Source organism: Antennarius striatus, chromosome 16 (genome assembly GCF_040054535.1).
Source record: "Antennarius striatus isolate MH-2024 chromosome 16, ASM4005453v1, whole genome shotgun sequence".
Lineage (NCBI taxonomy): Eukaryota > Metazoa > Chordata > Actinopteri > Lophiiformes > Antennariidae > Antennarius > Antennarius striatus.
Genome location: NC_090791.1, coordinates 18,221,749 through 18,243,164, shown reverse-complemented (window position 1 = coordinate 18,243,164; position 21,416 = coordinate 18,221,749).

The following is a 21,416-nucleotide window of genomic DNA, read 5'->3' as shown; positions in this document are numbered from 1 at the left end:
ATGAGGTCATATACAAATTGAAACAATGTGTGCCCAATGACATCAAGCTCTGTAAATTAGTGGTAACTGCTGCTTAATGGAGACTTGCTCGGGCAAGTTTAGATCTGTTGGTTGAGTTGGAAGAAAATATTTGAAAGATTTATTGCTCAACCGCCAGAGAAATGATCTTTTGAAGAATTTTTTTCTTCTTCTATGAATATAACAAATTCCAACATTTGCAGTTGATAAACATTTCTGTCCTTTTTCTGTCTTTATGCCACACACACACACACACACACACACACACACACGCACACACACACAAACACATACATTCTAAGGACATGTTCTAGAGTACATTGTAAATTAGGCTCCATTGGCGATTGGATTGTTTCTTTTTCTTTTTATCCTCAGGCATTGATCTTTCAATACGCAGGTAATATTTCATCAAGGCCTTCCAATTCTGTGTTGAAGGTGCATTCTTATTCTTCGAGTTTTGCAGTATCAATTTTTCTTAAGCATAACACAATCAGAAGTGTCTGCCAACTAGTCGGACATCTCATTCCCTCTATATCTTGAAAAATACCCCTCAGTATTTCTATAAATACTTTGGCAGTACCAGAAGGCATGCTTAAGGGAGTCACTCTCTAAGTTGCACTATAAACTTTTATCTAAAGTTATTAAACTTGTTTATTTTATCTCTAGTATAGTGTACGCTTGTCATTACTGTATTACGATTGCAGATGCAGATTTTAAATAGAGGGTAATTTATCCTGTATGTTAGTGACAAGCATGTTTCCCAATTCTCTTTAACATTTCTCCACATTTTCAAACAATCTATACTCGTGAAAATGTTATTTATAAAAAAGTTCAAGCAGTTTCATGCATCTCTTTAAGACTGCAAAGGGTGCTGAACTTCCCCTTAAATGTCAAAAAATGCATTTAATTATTCACGTATTTGAAGCTAAGACACCCATAACGACTTCAGTCATTTGTCCGAATCTGAGAAACAGTTACGCTGAAGACTATTCCACTGGGGCACACTCCAGTTCATTGCAGGACCACACCACCAGACAGCCAACCAGTTGCACTCACACTCACACTTACGGATTTGGAGTGGCCAGTTCACTTAACGTGTATGTACTGTACTGAGTGATGGGAGTAACACAGAAAATGCAGACACTGGGAGAATAAACAAATTCAACACAGAAAGGCTCTGGATGGAATTAAACAGAGAATCTTCTTGCTGTAAGGCAACAGGGCTATTCACTGTGCCACAATGAGATAGCCCAGGATTTCACCTGAACCACACACACCACAGCTCGGGTAAAGAAAGCAAGACAGCGACTATATCACCTGAAGTGGTTAGGCAAACACAAAGTCTCCATGTCACTGCTGAAAGCCTTTTACAATTCCACAGTAGAGTCAGTGCATTTATGGAACATTGCCGCCTGGTACAGCAGTTTTAGGTCCCAGGACAGGAGGGCCCTCTACAAAATCTTTTATTGTGCTGAGCGCATCACCCCACAACACTGGCCTGTCTCCAGGATGTCTACACCAGACATTGTTGGACCAGAGCAAACTGTATCCTAAGGGACACAACCCAGCCCAACCAATTTTCAAGTGGCTGCCTTCAGGCAACTGCCTTCGGACCATCAAGGCATTTGCCTGATCCTTAACCCTTACAGCCCTACGATCACGCCCCTGTGATCAGATCACATGACATTTTTAAGCCATTCTTAACAAATAAAGTCTGTCACATGGATTGCTATGCACATGTTCACATGAGAGTATAGATGTGAAAATGTCTTTTGGGTTTTATTTGGAGTCGATTGACTGCAGAAAACTGAAGACATGATTATTTACATTTGATCTAAGACAAGCAGTTCAAATGTCTTCTTATAATGCTGCTGCTCACTTACTGACTCGAACTGGGAGGAGAGAGCACATCTCTCCTGTCCTAGTGTCACTTCATTGGCTCCTGATTGATTATAGAATACAATTCAAAGTCCTCATGATCACATATAAAGCTCTCCACTGTAAGGCTCCGGCTTACATTGAAGATCTTATTGAAGTGTATCACCCCCCCAGGGCCCTTCGATCCAAGGTTGCAGGATTTCTGGTGACCCGTCGGGTTTTTAAGAGTAGAACAGGGGGCAGAAGCTTCAGCTATCTGGCCCCTCTACTCTGGAACGATCTCCCAGCTTCGGTCCGGGGGGCAGACCCCCTTAGCTTATTTAAGAGTAGACTAAAAACCATCCTCTTTGATAGAGCCTACGATTAGAAATAACACACATCCCACTAGATATGCTGCTATAGGCCTAGGCTGCTGAGGGTATTTTTTTCCGTCTCTCCCATTAAAGGGAGATACTCTGGAACTTCTGTCAGTTCTTTCTTTATCTTTCTATGCTCTTAGAATTTATTATTATTGTCAAATTACACTCTTTGTCCGCACAATACTGCCGCTGTCTTTGTGCCTCTGGTCCACAGGGGGAGAACGCGGGTGGAAGACAGGATATCGAAAGGCCTGGAAAACCCGCCCCCAATTCAGCGACAGTGCACTATGGACATTGAACTCAAACTGGCCAATCTGCAACTCTCTCACTCTCTGTCTCTCCCTCTGTCTCTTTTACTTGACCTATCTCTTTCCCCAATATATTTCTCTTTCCCAACCAACAGGTCAAGGCGGATGACCGCCCTCTAGAGCCTGGGTCCTGCCCGGAGTTTCTTCCTCATTGAGGGAGTTTTTCCCCGCCACCGTCGCTTATGCTTGCCCTCGAGGGCATTGTTGACTTTCTATCTGTAAAGCGCTTTGAAATGTCTTCAGATGTGATTAAGCGCTATATAAATAAAAGTTGATTGATTGATAATCAGATGGCAGGCGCCTTATTTCTATCCATGTAGTCGCCATCGTACAAGCAGGGATGCATGTATTCATGTAATTCGAACATGTCTCGCGATTCGTGCATTTTGACATGTAATGCAAAGATGTACCGTGATTGGTGCATTTCAAGTTGACCTGTCTTATTTTGAAAAACTCCTTTGAAGAGTGGCACAAGTGACACAAACTGTATATCGTTATGTTAGGAGCCTACTTTTTTTATTTTGATATGATATTTTGATAATTTGTTCCATTTTCTAATTTGATTGTGTTTCTATTTCGGCCCCCTCTCTTGGGTCTGGCCTTGGCGTGGCGAGGGGGTTTGTGCGTTCCAGTGACCCTTGAGAGCGATACCGTTGGGAGCTTGCCCCTGGTAGGGTCACCCATGGCGGGCCGGTCTCCAGGGTAGGTTCCAGACAAACAAAGACCCCAGCGTGTTGGCACGCCATGAGGTGGCAGCCCCACCTGCAGACTATCCTGCGGAGTGCTAACAACCCACCCAGGACAAACCCTTTGTTACAAAACTGACCAGAAAAAGAAGCTGGACTGACCAACACGATAACGGACCCCTGCCTGCCCCCGACCAACGAATACGGATCAACCTTCGTCGTGGGACCAGTGTCACCACATGGAACGTCCGGACACTCCTTCGCCCCGGAGCTGCCACTCTGCTGTCCCGAGAGCTCAGCCGCTATAACATCACCCTGGCAGGGCTCTGTGAAGTACGATGGCAAGGCAATGGCGAAACACAGCAGGCGACTACTGCTACATCTGGAGCAGCCCCGAGAGATGGACAGTCCTCTATGGCGTGGCCCTTGCCTTCCCAAAGGCCCTCCTCATCAGCTGAACTTGTCTGAGCGACAGACTGTTGTCGGCCTGCTTTCTCCACCAACACAGAAAGATGACAGTCATTGTTGCCTATGCTCCTACTGATGTCGCTGATGAGGACGCGAAGGATGCCTTCTTTGACCAACTCCATCAGGCTGTTGGCCAAGCCCACCACACGACATCACCATTATTCTCATTGATGCCAATGCCACTCTTTCCAGCAGTGATCAGTGCACAGGCTCACCTGTCGGCACAACTTTTGCTGACAGGCTTACAAATGACAACGGTCACCGCCTTCTTCTCTGCCACCACAACAACCTCTGCGTTGTCGCTGACACCTGGTTTCCCCGGAAACTAATCCATCACTGGACATGGTAAAGCCCAGATGGCAGAACCAGGAAAGCGTTGGACCACATCCTCATCTCCCGATGCTGGAAGTTGTTTGCCACCAGCTGCCATATGTACAGAGGAGCAGAGCTTGGCAACACTGACCACTACCTGCTGGTGGCCCAGCTTAAGTTAAAGCTAGGAGCCTGGCAGACCCTCAAGGATAATGTCACCCAGTCAGCTCATAATATCCTTGGATGCTCTCGATCCTCACCCAAAAAGCCTTGGACATCGGAGAAGACACTCCACATCATCGATTGGCGGCACCAGGCCAGGCTCCAAGGCGACTTGACTGAATACTGGCCACTGAACCACCAGCGCAACGTGGCCATAGCTGAGGACAGAGAGAAGTTCTGGCAAGCACAAGCTGAACACCTTGAGTCCATGGCCAATACCAACAACATGAGCCGTGTCTTCACTCTGCTGCGCCAAGCTCGCAATGGCCCACGCATCAAGAAAGCCCTGGTTAAAGACTCTGATGTAACATCATAACAACAGAAGGAGACTGTCTCGCACGCTGGAAAAAGCACTTCAGCCTCCTTTTGCAGCACAGCTCCACCCTGACTGATTCCACCATCCTTGCGGCTGCAAACACCACAGTCCATAGTGACGCCTGCAGTACAGATCCCATCACACCCGAGGAAGTCAGAACCGCTCTCAAAAACTTAACAACAGGAAAGCCCCTGGCAACTGTGCAGTAACGGCTGAGATGCTAAAATCTGGTGGTGACAGTCTTGTTGAGTGGCTCACCCACACCTTCAACCATGTGTGGGAGACTGAGAGACTTTCCAGTAACTGAACCAGGCGAGTAATCCTACCCTTCTGGAAACACAAGGGTGACAGGCTAGTCTGCAGCAACCACAGAGGCATCACACTTCTCTCCAACCCCGGCAAGCTCTTCACCAGGATCTTGCTCACCCGTGCTCTCCCAGCCATCAGAAGTTGCCACCATCTCTAGCAGGAGACGGTGACAACCACCTGACTGACCTGGAGTATGCCAACGACACCATCCTACTCAGCGCATCCTACAGTCAGCTGAGAGACGCCCTGAACATATACAGAGGAGAGGCAGAGAAGCTTGGTCTTCGAGTGAGCTAGACCAAAACCAAATTCATGCAGGATCCAACTCCCCTGCAGCTGGGTGATGATACTGTGGAGCCTGTCAAGAGCTTTATGTATCTGGGGTCCATAGTATTGGACAATGGGGACCTTAAATCAGAGATATTCTGCAGAAGAGCTCTGGCAGCATTAGCTCTGCAGTCTCTTTGGAAGCCACTCTGGCGGCACCAGACCATCTCACACAAGACGAAGCTCAGAATTTACAACTCTGCCGTCCTCTCCATCCTACTCAATGGCTCGGAAACCTGGCCCTTAAATAAGACTCTGGCCGCCATTATAGATGGTTTTGATAGCAGGGACCATCGAAAACATCAGGTGGCCCCAGTGGGTTTCCAACAAAGTACTTAGAGCCCACATGTGCCAGCCCAGAGCTTCTTGCCAGGTGGTGCAACTTCGTACCCACTGGTTTGGTCATGTCCTCCGCCTTCCCCCTAATCACCCAACAAGAGCCATTCTCCTGTTTGACCCTAAGGCCACAGGCTGGAAACGACCTCGAGGCAAGCCCTGCACCCAATGGTTTGACATCATTGTGGGTGACCTCTGACAACAGGGAGTCGCTGTGGAGGATGCAGAGCAGCTGGCACAAGAGTAGAGTGATAACAGGGAGTAGGCAAGAGTAGAGAGACAACACGAAGTAGAGAGACAACAGGGACAAGAGTACAAGAGTAGAGAAACAAGGGGACAAGAGTAGAGGCAGTAGTAGTAGTACAGTAGTAAGAGTAGTAGAGGGACAAGAGTAGAGAGACAACAGGGAGTCGCTGTGGAGGATGCAGAGCAGCTGGCACAAGAGTAGAGAGAGTAGAGTATAACTTTATTTATCCTTTAAGGAGGTTGCATCAAGGAAATTAATTTCTCCGTCGCACACAGCACAGTGAGTACACAAAACACAGAAAAAGCACACAGAAAGCACCAGCACATAGAAAGTAGTACAAAACCAAATAGAAAGATTAATTTACACCCCATCAAGAATATACAAATAGTCTATACAAATAGAAAATAATAAATAGGCGTAGAAATAAAAAAATAAACAGGTCTAGTTAAGTACAGGTATAGTGAAAAATCTACAGTGTTTGCATTGTTTTTTCAAGACCGCCAGTGTTGGAAAAAACTGACTCATCTGGTTGGCTCAACGCACAGGGATGGGACCCCCCCCCATTGCAAGAGCCCTACTGACTGACTGACTGTCTATTTTAGCCCAAAAAACTCCTTTTAAGAATGGCATAAGTGACACAAACTGTATATAATTACAGTATTTTCCGCACCTAAAAGCCTATAATTTTCCCATAAACCCACAGTGCGCCTTATAATCAGATGCGCCTTATATGGATTAATATTCATGGTAATATTGGTGAAAAACAAGATATCTGAAAAAAAGTTGGTTTTCGACCAGAAAATCCAAGAATTTTACGTCTCTGAACTCGACCAAAATTCAGCTCTCGACCAAACCGAAAGAAGCCGAGCGTACCTGACTCACTTGGGTGCCGAGCGAACTCGAATGCCCAGGATGCTTCCTCCGTAGCGCATTTGTGTTCAAAGTTCGATAGGATATCTTTTATTAAAATAAAACACAGTGTCTATTTCTACCCTTTTTTATTTATGGTAACCAGTATACAGTTCAGTTTATGGTGTAAACCGAAAGAAGCCGGGCGTACCTGAACGTGACTCACTCGGGAGACGAGCGAACTGCCCAGGATGCTTCCTCCATAGCGCATTCGTGTTCAAAGTTCGATAGGATATCTTTTATTAAAATAAAACACAGTGTCTATTTCTACCCCTTTTTATTTATGGTAGACAGTATACAGTGTGATTTATGGTGTAAAATAGTTTAAAAAAAAACTTAGAAAAAGGTTTTTTTTAGACTTGGAACAGATTAAAATTATTTACATTAATTATAATGGGAAAAATAGATTCGGATTCGAACAACTTGCTTTTTGAACAGCCTTCTGGAACGGATTATGTTCGAAAACCGAGGGTTGACTGTAAAACCAAAGTACAAAGAGGATGGTTTACAGCCAAAATGGGAATTCTTTTATTGATTCTCAGATCATCAGTACAGATCAATCAGGAGGGGCGTTCCCGTGAAGCGCGTATCGAGGCTTGCTTCATCCAAGGGAGTAGCTGAAAAGGATGATGTCCGAAGCATCGCAGGGCAATGAGGCTTTGGGCGTGACTTCTGTATCGACGCTTTCATCACGGGAATGCCCCGCTACGCAGCTGATACCATGTGATTGATTCAGCTCTTGATACTTGCATTAACACCGATATAAAGCAATCACACTCCATTCAGAATGTGGTTGTTTGGTGGAGAGTTGTGGTTGGCTAATGTTGAGACAGTTTGGAATTTGGATACATTCAGACATATTTTAGAGGGAGGTATAGATAGTGTGGAGAAATTTGGTTGAGGAGAGAATCAGGAAATAGAACCTTTTTAATATAATTTTGTATATACATATATATACTATGAATATATACTGTATATATATATATATATATATATAGTGATTATTTGATCATGAGGAAATTGAAAATAAACTTGTACAGTGAGGGAGGGTTGTTGGTGATTGAGCTTCTGTAACATGGATGTATGGCTAAGGGACGGGACACACCCAGAATGGTTGACTGAAGGCAGGACAGTCCTGATCATGAAAGACCCACAGAAGGAATAAAGCCCATCAAACTACCGGCCAATAAGCTGTCTCAGTACAACGTGGAAGCTGCTGTCAGGCATCATGGCGGCTAAGATGAGTAGGCACATGGATCAATATGTGAGCGGGGTACAGAAAGGAGTTGGTAGTAACACCAGGGGAGCCAAGCACCAGCTACTGGTGGACAGAGCAGTACGCAGAGACTGTAAGAATAGGCAGACCAACTTGTGCACCTCCTGGATAGATTACCAGAAAGCCTACGATTCAATGCCACACACGTGGATAGTGGAATGTCTGGAACTGTATAAGATCAACAGGACACTAAGAGCCTTCATCAAGAACTCAATGGGAAAGTGGAAGACAACCCTGGAGACTAACTCCAAGCAAATTGCCCAAGTTAACATCAAGTGCAGCATATACCAAGGGGATGCACCACTGCTGTTCTGCATAGGCCTGAACCCCCTCAGTCACATCATCACAAAGAGTGGATACGGATACCGATTCCGAAGCGGGACAACAATCAGCCATCTCCTCTAAATGGATGACATCAAGCTGTATGCCAGGAATGAGCGAGAAATTGACTCACTGATCCACACCACCAGGATCTACAGCGACAACATAGGGATGTCATTCGGATTAGGCAAATGTGGATGGATGGTATCAAGAAGAGGCAAGATGATCAGAACTGAAGGGGTTGACCTACCAGGGGTCAGGATAGAAGACATCGAGGACAGCTACAAATACCTTGGAATCCCAAAGGCTAATGGCAATCATGAGGAGGCCGCAAGGAAGTCATCCACAGCCAAATACCTCCAGAGAGTAAGGCAAGTCCTGAGAAGTCAGCTGAATGGCAAGAACAAGGACCGAGCCATCAACATGTATGCACTGCCGGTCATCAGATACCCCACTGGGATCATAAGCTGGCCAAAGGAGGAGATAGAAGCCACATATTTCAAGACTAGAAAGCTCCTCACCATGCATGGAGGGTTTCACCCCAAGTCCAGCACCCTGAGGCTGTACACTAAGCTGAAAGAGAGAGGCCGAGGACTAGTGAGCATCAGGGCCACTGTCCAGGATGAGACATCAAAAATCCAAGAGTACATCAGGAAGATGGCCCCAACAGATGAACTGCTCAGTGAATGCCTAAGACAGCAGAAGCCTGAGGAGGAAGAGGAGGAGTAGGAGACAACATATATATATATATATATATATATATATATATATATATATATATATATATATATATATATATATATATTTATATATATATATTGTAACAACCCTTCAGTGTTGTGCATGAGGACAAGGATGACAACTTTGGACTTCTTTGACGAGCTTTATTAAACGCATCCAGCCATAACCATAAACACTCAAGAACTGGCAAACTCACGCTCAAATATCCCCTTTTACATTAACAAGCCACCTCCCAAAGTCTCGCGAACCCCACAGAACACCGGGGATATAACACTACCCCCCCCTTATGAAGCCCCTCGTCCCCGAGGGGTCATTAAAAAGTCATCAAACCGTGGAGGCCTCCGTCGTAGTCTCTGTGGCTGGCCTCTCCTTGACACAGGGGCTTGTGGCAGGGAAACAGACTCCCAGGCCTCTGGTAGAGGACCCGAGCTTGAGGATGACACACAGATACCACCCCACAAGGGTGAGAGGGACATTTATATATATGAGTTTGAAGTGTGTGGCATTTTGCAGAAAGCCTGTGAATAAAACTGTCAGCTAAATAAAGAAGTATGCAAAACGTGTGTGTGTGTGTGTGTGTGTGTGTGTATATATACACACAGTATATATACAGTATATATACAGTATATATACATTCACAAGCTTTCTGCAAAATGCCACACACTTCAAACTCATACAACCAGATATTTTACCATCCAGCAGATGTCATACTAGAGCAAATGAATCCTCATGAAGCTTTGGACCATCATGAACCGATTGGGATGAAAAGCTTCAATGCTTCATGGGGCTTCATCTGCCCATCACTATTGTTATGACATTCTTGAGGTTACAGCGCTAACAGTTCGCATTTGACATTAAAAATAGAAAAACAGCGGAGCAGCGCTCCCACACAACCTACCCCCAGCAATGCAGTGCATCATTCTGGGGGATAGACAGGGTTGACTACAGAAGCACAGGAGGTACAGAAGTAACGAAGTGCGCACAAGGCAAGCTTCAAGATAAAAACAAAAGAAAATGAGAACAACAATGTTTCAATAAAATTCACATAATCTATCACATAACATCAATTAATGAAAAACAAAATGCTCAAAAATAAACAACATTTTAACTATGTTACGCCCACCCCCACTGAATTTTAGTGAAATAAAGTATGGGCAGCACGATCACCAGAAAAAGACAGCGAAGTAAAAATCTACGGTCGGACACAGCATCAAGAAAACAAACATCAAATGTATCACATAAGGATGTATTGGTAAGAGACCAGCGCTAAACCCTCAATCCAACAACTTGCAAAAGTGTGCCATCTACACCCCACTAGAACTCAGATGCTGTAAAATAAGCTCACAGTGCCAAAAACAGAAAAACAAAACAAAAACAACAACAAAGAAAAACAAACGGGTAACATAACTACACCACGATGGCCATCAGGACATACTCGAGGCCCGGAAAACAAAATAAAATCCGATTTTAAAAGCCTCTAATATTGAGCCCATCCTAAACAACAGCTTGTGCGGACATGGTCTGAATGAGCCTGTTAACAGGCTTGACTACACGACTAAACCGCGACCTGACATGCGTTTGCGTAAGAGAGTGAGTGCAACACGTGGGAGAACCCAGAGCAACAGTGTGTAAGGTGTCAGTAACATCAGTCTGCGTTGAGACTTTGAAAGCAGAGTCAGACCATCCCACATCATCCTTCTCAGTAATACATCTAAAACCACAAGTGACAGGGTGACTTGTCATGCAATCCATCGACGCTGCTAAAGCATCAATGGAATCGGAGGATATGGGCCTCACCTCGGAAAGGTCAGCCGCCGACAGCCTCGTTTCAGAGAGCTGCGTAATCCATCCTATGGTTCTTCCTTCAGAAGCTACAGGTTCAGACAAGGGGCCCAGCCCATCTCCCACAGTCGCAGGGGAGTACTAGCCACTGTCAATATTTTCACTAATAGCACACGGAGAGTCACTCGCCACCTCAAACAGAGCGTCCGCTCCATCATCCATAACATCATCCCCAGGCATGGGGGATCCTATGATAAAGGCGTGGGGGATCCTGGATGAAGCCAAATCAGACATGTCATCCGTACCCTCAACAGGAAGGAAATTGACCAGCATCAAATAAGCTATCAGTTTGGGAGCTTGTGGTGTGACCCGTACGGCCTCCCACTGCATACAAGTCAGTTAGTTTCCCCCAGCCTGGGGCTGGGAGGAGTTATTACCAGGGCACCTGGCTCTGGTGTGGCCAGGGGCAAGGCAGGAAAAACAAAGTTTCTCAGACATGCAGTGTGAAATGGTCGTGTGGTTCTGGTCATTACAAACCTTACAAACTGTCTCCCTGGTGCACCTGTCACAAGGAACCCGCTGGAACCTACCACCCCGAACTGAATTCAAAGTATCGCATCGCTGCACTTTCTCCATCATCCCCTGAAAAATGTCAACTATACAAGAGAGAAGCTTCTCCTCAGACTGTTGGAGATTCTGCGCTACAACCGGCATGGAGTGTGCGTGATGTGAATCACCTCGAACTGGCACTATTACTGGAAGTGTACAATCTGGTTGACAAACTCTGCACTGACCATTGAGAGAGGTCGGTGTAGGGCTTGGAGCATGGCACTGCTGAGACGCTACTGGACCTATTGACGAATGACTGGACTGGCAGTGACGTGACTTCCCAATTGCGTAGCCACAGAAACCTCTGTTGTGAGCCCTCAACTCTCTCTGGTACTCATCAATCCTCAGCTGCACATCACGAGAGGTCCACTCATGCAACGGCCAACATTTTAGGGTGCAGGATAGTTCTGGGTCAGGGCAGTGTTTGACGAACATAAGGGCCACCTCATCACTCATACTCTCTGTCTGCCTCCCCTTCTTCCGCAGACCCTCGAGAGCTAAGTCCGCTGCCTTATTCAGCCATAACCAGTAATCAACCGGGTTTTCATTGCGCATGGGCAGTGTAGCATAAAAGTCAGCGAGAGGGAGACAAAACGGGGTATCGCTGAAATAGTGGAGGAGAATATCATATATCAAACCAGGTTTCTGCCTAACATCCAGTATATCTTCACTATGCAAAGCCACTTTCACAACATCTTTAGCCTTTCCCATCAGGTGGCTCGTAACCTCCTCTGCATGGTCATACACAGGGACCTCTTGTTTTCGGAGATAAGTCTTAGCCATGTCAATCCAGTCCTGGACTAAGTATTTACCCGTACTGTCACCCCTGAAAGTCTGCAGTTCCTTATCAGATTTAACGCGGACTGTCACATGAGGTAAATCATGCTTTTCAGAGTCACTGTGCACGTGTTGGTTGGTAGAAGCAGTCTGGGGGTCACTACTGCTGTTCACAACACCAGCTGACATCAGCTTTTCAACAATGGACTCACCAATCTGGGCACCTAGCTGACCCACCATATCTGTGAGTTGGTGAATGGCTTCTAAATAGGTCCCAGGTGTGGACGTATGAGGATCTACCCTCACAAATCCACTACAGGAGTATGACCTGGGCTCTGGCCTAACCCTGAGTCTACATAACAGTCTGCAGATAAAGCCCTGGAGTAACTGTGGTGGAAAGTTTTAAATACAATGAAATAATACAATAAAATAATAAAATAATATCATTTCATAGAACCAAAGATCTGGATTGTTGTGTGTGTCAAATTATTCAGCGCCTGTGAAGGTGGCCTCAGGATGTCTCGAGGTCATGAAGACCATGAATGAAAACAATTACCGTTAGACCATATTTGGAAATGCTTGCATGACTGTCGGTATCCTTGGAAGAAGTTAGACACTGACAGAAGCAGCAAGCTACATCATTTCATACACTGTACTTGAAATTAGAATGTATGTTTCTGCACAGGGTCATCCAAAGAATGTCTGCAGCAGATATGTCCTCACAGGGTTTGCATCACTGATTATATTATGTCATCAAATAGTTAACTGGTTGAAAGCAGATGAGCTGAGGTTAATACCTCCCCCTAGTCACACCTTTAGAGTATAAATGATGTGTGATTGTTTTCATAATTTGTACCTGGAACCCCACTCTCGTCGTGTCAAGTTTTTCCTGTACCCAGAATATTCTGTAACAACACTTCGAACGACTGTTAGACAGACAGACAGACAGACCGACCGACCGACCTTATGTATCCCAAACTGGGAAATGTAGGTGTCAAAGTAGCAGCAGAATTGTTACAGAAAATATACAGAAAATGTGCATTAAGGTCTGCTCATCCCCTTCTTGTAGACAGCGTCAACATTAGAATTCCAGTCCAGTCTGTTAGAGATCTTGACACCCAGGTACTTATAGTCCATCACATCTCCTCTACAGCCTCTCCTAGGATGTTGATTTGACTGTTCATCGTCTCCAGAGCTCTCGTCATAATTAGGTAAGTATTTGTTGAACTTGTCTGTCTGTCAATATCATCGATGATATTATTGGACTCATACTCAACCTATTGATGATATTATTGTACTGGCACTTATCTATGCATGATTTGAATTGACAAATAAATATCTTGTATTTTAAACACTGTCTCCTGTCCTTAAGAGAAACGAAATCCCCACCACTACAGGACCACTATTGGCCAAACTGTTTAGCCAAGCACCCCTACCTTTTGACAACTTAGGGCTAGCAAAGCTGTCCATAATTATCGTAGCTGGTAGTCCTCAAAAGTATCTGCGCGGTGTATTTGTAAACATAAAGAAAAAAAAAGTTAATAAAAAAATGTAACACAGACTGGTAGTGTTAGAATAAAAAAAAAAAGTTAACATAAAACACCAAATTCACTGAGGATGATAATTCCAAGCCCTCATGCTCATTCACAATCTTCTACAAAAGTAACCACGCAGCAAACTTGAAGTGTGGATCAGGGCAACACCACAGCATCCACGGCAATGAGCATCAAGCTGATCTGACCATCCAGAAGGTCATGGCACCAGTGTAATGGCTGTGAACAGGCTGGCAAAGAATGACTCAAATAGTGGAGTTGTCTCTTCTTTATTTTGTATCCTGTGGGAGACAATAGTTATTTAGTCACCCAATGTCTCCTTTCTGCACCTCTGCTTCCACAGCAATGCAGTGCATCATTCTTTTAGAGGCTCACAACAGTCCTCAATCACATATATTACATTGAAATAAAACAAAAATAATCATGTGGCCGAACAGAAAGAACAAAATGACTTAACATAACATAACATTCAAAAATAAAACATACCTGTGGGAGACAATAGTTATTTAGTCTCCCAACGTCTCCTTTCTGCACTTTTGCTTCTAAACAAACAAAAAACCAAATTATACCCTCCCGCTTCTCCATGCCACTGTCGGTCACATGACCCGGAGCTGCGTCTCAGTTAGCGCCAAAACTTCGCCTCATTGCAATCAACGGATAAACTCAAAAAGAATGCGAGAAAAACAAAACAAAACTACTTGAAACATCACATAAATTACAACTTGTTATGACATTCTTGAGGTTACAGCACAAACAGTTCGCATTTGACATTAAAAATAGAAATATAGTGAGGCAGCGCTCCCACACAACCTACCCCTAGCGATGCAGTGCATCATTCTGGGGGATAGACAAGAGGGACTATGGAAGCACAGGAAGTAACGAAGCACGCACAAGGCAAGCTACGAGATAAAAATAAAACAAAATGAGAACAACATTTAGATAAAATTCACATAATCTATCACATAACATCAATTAATGAAAAACAAAACGCTCAAAAATAAACAACATTTTAACTCTTACATGAGCAACGCACCCCTATGTATACACGGATGTATACCAAACTCACCACAAAGTTTATATCAATTACTTATACAGTTTATGCATTTGTAGCCAGAGGCTATTTCCCTTCTCGTCACTATGCAGCTTTTACGCACAGTGGTGCACTAATGGGGGGGGCGGTGCTACGTGCACCGTTACATTCAGGTGCGTGTGGTCGCGCCCGCTCTCTCTCCCGCTCCTCGTGCGCTCCCGGGTGGCTGAGGCTTGGCGTGGCCGCAATTTGTTTGGCGTGGCATCGGCAGCTCCGTTTCCCCAGACAGCTTCCCATTTGGCATGGCGTGAACCCGTCGTGTGGCCGCCATCTATGTACACAATCTTCTCGCCCAGTGTGGCTGGCTGTCGGGGGCCGAGGGAGAGGGGCTGACCTGTTTGGAGCTCTGCTGGGTGCGTCTGTCTACCTGCCCGCTCTGGCTGTGTACTCCAGGCGTGTTTGAGACACACATCCTCCGGTTGCCTGGGGTGTGCTGTGCTTGCGGCGCTCTGACCATTACGGACACCACAGACCACTACTCCTTGGGCCACGCTGCTATCCTGGCTCTTTTCCTGGCCCTTTTATACTGGCTCTTAGTCTTGGCCCTTTTATGCTGGTTTTCTCTCATACTGGCCCTCTTAATCACATTGTTTGAAGTATGGTACATTTAATTTTGGATTATTTGGCTCTTTGAGTTTCCTTTTGTTGTTTTTCTCCATTTGGTTCTTTATTGTGGTTGTGTTCTTATTTGGTTAATTCATTCTTAGTTTAATTGTTATTTCATATTTTGTTGCCATGTTCTGCTAATTTTGTTTCATTTCAGTCAGTGAGCAGAGAGCGGACTGAGTCCTAGTCAGCGCTTATCGCCCTGATTTAAAGGTGTGGTTGGTTCACAGGCGGCTTTAGGGCCTGCATGGTTGCCCACGCCTAGTGAACACCACTTTAATTTTTAAGTCTGTTTCTTTATCTCTGTGACCATTCAACATTCAGTTTATTATACTTTGATTGTATTTTGATATTTTCTACACTGTTGCATTTTTGTTATCTACCATTAGTTTATTGAATTAGTTTGTTTATTTAAATCATGTAAATCATTATTTAGTCCACACCAGCTTGTGCTGTTCTGTTGTATTAATTGTTTCTCTTTTTCTGTTAGGTGCTGCGGGCTGACAGCGGCAGTTTTATCGCTGGTGGTGGCGCGTTTTTCACAATCCCTTTTTTTGGTTTGAGTGTGTGCAGTGTCACTGGTTGATTCATTGGATTTTGGTTGTCCCTGCCGCTTGGTAAGCCCGGAGCCCCAGCCCTCCTTATTTCCTTTCGACCCGAGTGCTCATTTTATAGTACTGCATAACTGGTGTGTGTCATGTATTGTATTCATTATTTCAATTATTTTGTTAATAAAAATTTGTTTGTTTCAATGGAAAACAGTCTCGCCCCAGTGGTATATCAGACCTGTGTGATCTTAACTGAAAATCTGAGTTTAGGATTTCCTGGGGTGTAATTCCCCAGGTGGCGTTGTCGAGCACCTTAAGTCTGGTATTCCTCACCGCCCCATACACCGCTCCCACCACACATTCATAAGCCCATTTTATTTCAGTGGGACATGTGTGTGGAGGGGTGGGGGGGGGGGCTTCAGTTTAGATGGAGTTCAATTTAGGTTCATGCGCATGAGGTGATTGTTGTATGTAGCTGCAGCCTTTTTTCCGTTATCTCACAAATTATGGTTATCAATTTTTCCTTTATATCACCTTTACTAATATTACACTTATATGTTTATTTGATTTCCTAATTTTTTTACCAGCCGGTTATTATAAATTAATTTTTATCACAGCTTGTGGTCTCTACTTTTCAGACTGTCTCCTGGATCATAGAGACACGATAGGCATAGTCTCTTAACTATGCTATTTCTCGGCACCTTTACAAAATTTTGGAGTCGAATTGTGCCATTATCAGCTACTGCCAGCGCTTGGTCAAAGACACACAAATTGACAAACAAAACAGCTATTTCACCGCTGGAAGCAGCAAGGGTCCTGGGTTCTTAAGTCAACACCCAGGAAAAAGCACAAAATCCACCATTGGATTTCTCAACATCTGTCAGACACACCTTGGTCTACCCATAGACCAGACAGAACTAAGTCCACACATGGATGTCAACAGCTTCCCAAAGCTCAAAGGTCTCCCAAGACCTAGACAAAATAAGTTCACACTTGGACATCGAAGCTTCCCAAAGCTTCCCAAAACTTCTCCTCCCTTGCTGCCGTCTTAATTTCTGGCTGTTTTCCCTGTAGTATAATGGCAATCACAATCCAATTTGTGCTTCACTTCTCTAACTGAAGCTGTTTGCAGCAGCCATCCATGTGCACCTGGAGTTTTAGCGAAAACACCCTCTCTGCTGCATCACCTCTCACACATTCTCTGTCTCTGAAGTATTTCAGCGGCAGCAACTATTTGGAGCATCCAACTACGCTTTGTGACTTAAACTTTGGATATTTTAACTTTGCCTATTCAAATTTGTGTAAGGAATTTTAAATGACCTTACCTTTGGCTAGCCTGTCACACCACGCGGGAAGGATACTGCTTGGATCCACACTGACCGCTCTGCTTCCCCTCAGAGATCCTCTAGTTAATCCTGTATCCTGTTCGTGACGCCAGTTATGTGGTGAAAGTGTTTTAAGCAAAATACCAAAATAAAACCAAAGTACAAAGAGGATGGTTTACAGCCATAACTGGAATTCTTTTATTGAATGAAAAGGGGCCACATTGACATGACAATAGGGACGTTCACAGCTGATAAAAGGTACTCACAGGGCCTATTTCACAAAGGCAGGGTTGATATACCCTGAGGTAAACCTGTGGTTCTGGGTTGCTTTACCCTGAACTTGGAAAAACCAGGGATTTCGGTTTCACAAACGCGGTTCAGGGTTAGTTTTTCTAACCCAGAGTAAATTGACCCGCAGTTTAACAGACACGTCAACTTGAAAAAAAGCCATCATCAATGGAGCCCCGATTCATCGATTCACCGTGACGACGGACGAGATGCGCACCGCAACGCTTTACGGAAGTCGGAGTACAGATTTTAATTGATGAATAGAAAGACTTTGAGGAAATTTTCATTAGAAAGAGAGCGTTGCAGCTGCAAAGACGAGCGGGTGGGAGTGAATTGCTGCTCCAGTCGATGCGTAAGCTGTAAGTCCGTTGCAGTCACGGTAAAAATACGGAAGTAAATAGCTTCAAGAATAGTTTATCAATTTATTTTATTTAGGTGCGATCCAGTGGGGCAAGAAGCGCACGTCAGCAGCTGAGAATGAAAATAAAAACATCGTTCACACAGGTCAGACCTCTGCATTATCTCGTTATGGATCCTTCTCATCCTCATTATGTTTGATATTGTGCAGTAAATATTAAGTGGACGTTTGACTGTTCAGTTGTGTCATGGCCAACATAACGCTCTTTTCATGCATCTAAATGCGCTCTCATCTATATCAGGTTCTGTTAAATAATGAAATACATTAAAACGTTTTATTGTTGTGTAGATAAAACAGTAAATCGGCATATGCACATTACAAAAACAATTGAGAAGGATATTCACACCATTGCGTACACCTACAGTATATTATCTAAGAACTGAAATCAAGAGCTGACATGTAGCTCGTTTGATACAGTAATAGTCAAAACAACTTTAGTTCTTTCATCAGTGGCTGTGGCATTGTACTGCTTATAACCGCTTTCAGGTATTCCAGGTTTTATTTTCTGTTTGTTTTAGTCACATGATACACACAGGAGTTAATATTGATTTAAAAAAAAGAAAGAAATTAACAAGAAATTGAAAAAAACAAAGGGGGGGATAATATTTTATGTTACTGATTGTTCTCTTCCCATTGCTCCACATTCTGGTGGAATACAGAGTGTGACATTTATCCGCTACTGAAGTCTTAACAAATTCTCATCCCTTTTTAACAGAGCATTGATGGACAGTAGCAGAAGGGTCCCAACTGCACAGACTATCACAGTGAAATAGACACTCAGTGACCACCAGTGGTTCATTATGTGGACTGCATATGCAACTATATTTTAATGTCCTCCTCATGTACTATATTTCCATCTATCTGCTAAAGAGGTTTATAGAATTCACTTTCTAAAGAAATACTGAAAATAAAAATGCCTTACTAGGACCTCCAGATTAGGAGGACAGATCTTGACATAGAAATACTGGAGCACAAGTTAGAGGTGGGTAATGGTCACAGGTGAATCATGTTGACTATTAGAATGTTAAGTATTGTAACAATACGAAAACTAACTTTGTATTTGTCAGAAATAAAGATTACCACAGGAAATCCGTATTGCATGTTTTTATTGCCCTCTGTGATGGTGGTGATGGTGACTCTGAAATGATTCTGGCAGATGGTGTCTGTCACTGCTCTGCAGTCCTGGATAGCAGGAATCACCCTAAGGTGTCGTAGGCTCTCTCCTGTAATGTATAGTGTATTCATTAGAGTGGATTACACAATGAAGACAAGCAAATTATTGTGAAAATCTGTATATTACTGACCACATTACAGTCTGCTGCTCAGGTAGGAACATACAGTATATCCAAGAGTCAGGAACAGACCCAGACCTCCACGTCAGAAATGTAGTCTGCAGCGTCACATGATCTGGACAGATGTTTGTTTGTCTATGATGCAGTCTTGAACATGTTGAAACAATGTTCAGTCTACATGTACCTAAATGGGAATGTAGGTACCCTCTGTGCAGCCAATTACATTGGGAAATCCTAAAGGAAATTAAAATTAATAATCCAGTTCTGAGGTTGTAGCACAATGTCATTAACAGAATATCATTAGAAATTCATTTATCAGATTTCTACATTATTCACCTGCAATCCTGTGGAACTCCTCTTTGATTATTCTGATGGGTTTATCTCCAGGGAAATAGAAAAACTGGGGTACAAGTTTCAAGGCGAGCTGCACTGAGCATCTCTCACATTGTATAGAAAAACTACCGTTTGCATATAAAGAATAAAGAACTGACCGGACCACTACCTACACACAGCACTGCTGCAGATGTGAGGATGGATCAGTACCGATCAGTATGATCGTTACTGATCGGTACTGACCGATCATAAAGAGAACTGTCCGACAGCATATGACAGGCCATCTGAACACGATACAAAAAAAAAAAAAATCTCTGTGAATTAATGCGGAAACTCCATCAAGGGGTTCCTCGTCAAACGGACATGCTATGTTCACCTCTGAAATACAGAGTTATTTATAAAACCTTACTTTGGTCAGACTCTCCGTCTGACAGAACCAGGAAATTAAGCCGCACGAGCGGCGGTGAAAGTGGGCGGAGTCAGAGGAAACCCTGGGTTTGTGGAATGAAACCTGCTCTCGACCAGGTTATGTTCAGAGAGTCTGTTACGGTAACAAACCCAGAGGTTCAGTTCACCTCGCGTCATGAAACAGGTCAGGGTTACTGCTCTAACTCTGGGTTAACTTACCTCCCTTTGTGAAAATGAAAGCCCTGGTTTTCCCTGATTTCAGGGTTAACTCACCCTGGTTGTCAACTAAACCTGCTTTTTGAACGGCCCCACGTCACGAAGCAGGGCTAACGGCCCCCGAGAACCTGTGGTTCTGGGTTGCTTTACCCTGAACTTGGAAACCCAGGGTTTTCGGTTTCACAAGTGCTTCTCAGGGTTAGTTTTTGTAACCCAGGGTAAGTTGACCCGCAGTTTAACAGGCGCAACGCCACTTTAAAAAGCCATCATCAATGGAGCCCAGATTCGATGAGTCACCATGACGACGGACGAGACGCGCTCCGTCTTACTTTACGCAGTTGAAGTACAGATTGTAATCTACGTGTATGAAGACTTTGAGGACATGTTATGAAAAGAGGAACAGCGTTGCAGCTGTAAAGAAAAGAGAGATGACTTGAAACTGCTGCTCAAGTCGATGCGTACGTCTAAACGTAGTCTGTTGGACTCACGGTAAAATTACGGAGTAAATGGCTTGAATAATAGTTTATTAAATTATTTTCTTAGATGCAATCCAGTGGAGGAGAAGCGCACATGTCAACAGCTGAGAATGAAGTTTAAAAACTCGTTCACACAGATCAGACTTCTGCATCATCTCGTTAGGGATCCTCCTCTTCCTCATTATAACATAATGACATTGTACAGTAAATAATAAGTGGACTTTCGGCTTTTCAGTTGTTTTATTGCAACAGAATGCTTTTGTCACACATATAAATGTGCTCTGATAAAAAGAAAAAGAAATTAACAGTAAGTTGAAGATAAGAAAGGTGGTCAAATATTTTCTGTTACCGATTGTTCCTATTGCTTAACATTCTGGTGCAATACAGAGTGACATTAAGCCTCAACTGAAGGATCAACACTTTCTCGTCTTTTTTTAACAGAGCAAGCTGGACAGTCCGTCACATCCAATGTACAGATAGACGCTCAGTGAACACCAGCGGTTCTTTCTGTGGCATTCATATGAAACTGTATGTTTTGATGTCCTCCTCATGTATTTCCAGCTATTTGTTAAAGAAGTTTATCCAATTTGCTTTCTATGAAATACAGACAACAGATAAAAAATGGTTTCTTTGGACCTCCAGATTAGGAGGGCAGATTTGAA